Raw genomic sequence first — 2,668 nt, forward strand, 5'->3', positions numbered from 1 at the left:
CTATGCCTCCATCAGAAAGAATGACATTGCCCCATTTGTTAGGAAATGGAAAGACTTGGAAAAAATTATACTAAGTGAAGTAAGCCAAGCCCAAAGAAACATAGGTCACATGGTTTCCCTTATTTGCAATATCTAGTATATGTATGAACTTGCATCTTTTTTAATAGATGTAGAAATGTGTTACTAAGCTATGACAATTTTTTAATTAGTAAAATGTCATATATTTTAGTTAGTAAAATCTCTCAGTCCCCAAAAAACTTGGCAGTCAGACAATTAAATGCTTCAAATCTGGTTTTGTGTATTATTCGTAATTAGAAAAATACAGAAATATATTGCAATTATACTTATATGTTAAATAATTATATGTCATTATAGTAATTCATGATTGTTTCTAATTAGAAGTATATAGAAACATTATAATTTATACTAAGCACTTATATATAATTATAATAATTTTTAATTATTCATAAAGGAATATAGAAATAGCCTTAACATTTTATAGAGAGGTTCATAGTGCCATTTCATATTTGAAGACTATAAGCATATATTAAAAACTTACAGTCTTTTCATAACATTTAGTTATTACTTTAGATCATATCTAGTCATTGATGCCTATATTTACTTCACTCTTGTATAATTAGTCATCCAAAAGTAGACAACCTGACATATTCTTTTTTGTTTTTGTTTCTTTTTGAGTCGGTCATGGGGCTTGAACTCTGGGCTTGGGCGCTGTCCCTGCGCTCTTCTGCTCAAGGCGAGTGCTCCACTGCTTGAGCCACAGCGCCACTTCCGGTTTTCTACTGGCTTATTGGAGAGAAGAGTCTCACAGACTTTCCTGCCCAGGCTGGCTTTGAACCGCGATACTCAGATCTCAGCCTCCTGAGTAGCTAGGATTACAGGCAAGAGCCACCGGTGCCCGGCCCTGATGGATTCTTAACTTCAGTAAAGAATGATTACTGGAAATGCAGTCTCTAACACTGCAAATTATATCGATTTGAATTTACTTCTGATAATTAACTTGAAGCTGCATGTATAGAGTTAGTAAAAATCCTAATTGTGAATTGAATATGAAGACCTACAAACAATTGTAGGCATAAAGCTTAGCTAGAGGCACAGCCTTTTTATTCAAGTTATTTTCTGGCAAAATCATCTGTCCTATGAATCTCTGAATGGGAAAGCCCTAGGGAATGAATGAAATTTTCTCAGTATATACAAAGAACATATTTTATATTCTATTCCTTGTAAGGAGTCACTGAGTATAATAAAAATATTTTCATTTAGGTTTCCAGTAGTTTATTTCATGTATCTTTTTAATTAGAATTAATTGTCTATTCTTCAGGTAGAATTAAGTGTTCAGTTATTAAATCACATATCATTTGTTCCATTAATACACAAGGAAATAAAATTGTGGAGGGCTCCTGGTATTACTGTCTATGTATGTATGTATGTATGCATGTATTTAATTTGCTTATGTATTTATTGTTGATCCTGGGACTTGAATTCTGGGCCTGGGAGCTATTACTTAGCTTCTTTTTACTCAAGGCTAGCTCTCTAACCACTTGAGCCACAACTCCAATTCCAGCATTTTCTGTGAGTAATCTGAGGTAAAAGTCTCAAGGGGATTCTTACCGGGGCTGGCTTCAAACCATGATCCTCATACTTCAGCCTTCAGAGTACCTAGTATTAAATATGTGAGCCACCAGTGCCCAGCACATATTACCTTTCTAGGTAACAATTAGAGGGCTTTCTATATACTTAAATATTACAAAAATGTAAGAATGTATGCATGGTATACAAGCTTCCATTTATTACTGATACTATATCAGCAAGAATATTTTATGATACAGTTAAATGATACTATTAAAATTGACCATTTCTAACAATAGTAAATGCATTTCAACAATATGATCCAAGAATCAAACTCATTAGTTCTTACCTAAAATTATTAAAGACTATGAACATACCTACAAATAACAAGTTATTTAGGATTTGCCAAACTTGGAGACAATAAATATCTTTTAACAGCTGACTAGGCTACAGCAATACTCAAAAGGCAATATGCTGGAAATAAACTTTACAACTTGTTGGGGGAAAATGGGGGTTGGGAAAATAGGACAAAAATCAGGGAGGGGTTAACAATGTTCAACCAGAATTGTATGTACTACCTCACATATGTAACTGTAACTCCTTTGAACATCACCTTGAGAATAAAGTTAAATTTAAATAAGAACAATAAAGAAAAATGAGTCTAGTTAGAAAATATTTGGTGCTAAAATTGCATATTGTAAAAAAGAAACCATTAAAATACATATAGGAAAGTTAAAATACATAAAGGAATGTTACATGTCTTTTTTTAAGTTGAAGAAAAAGAATACTATATGACTCAACTACAAGACAATCTACATCAGCACAATTTTAATGACATTGAAAACATCAATATTGTTACCAGAGACTTTAGAGGGGGATAGGAGGAGTAATGGCAAAAATACAAAATATTGTAAGGCAGTAAGCATTTTTTTTTTTGGTCCGGTCGTGGGGCCTGAACTCTGGGCTTGAGCGCTGTCCCTCAGCTCTTTAGCTCAAGGCTAGCGCTCTACCACTTGAGCCACAGCGCCACTTCCGGCTTTTTTCTTTTTGCTTATGTGGTGCTGAGGAATCAAACCCAGGG

The sequence above is a fragment of the Dipodomys ordii genome, unplaced genomic scaffold (assembly GCF_000151885.1).
Source record: "Dipodomys ordii isolate 6190 unplaced genomic scaffold, Dord_2.0 Scaffold222, whole genome shotgun sequence".
Taxonomy (NCBI): domain Eukaryota; kingdom Metazoa; phylum Chordata; class Mammalia; order Rodentia; family Heteromyidae; genus Dipodomys; species Dipodomys ordii.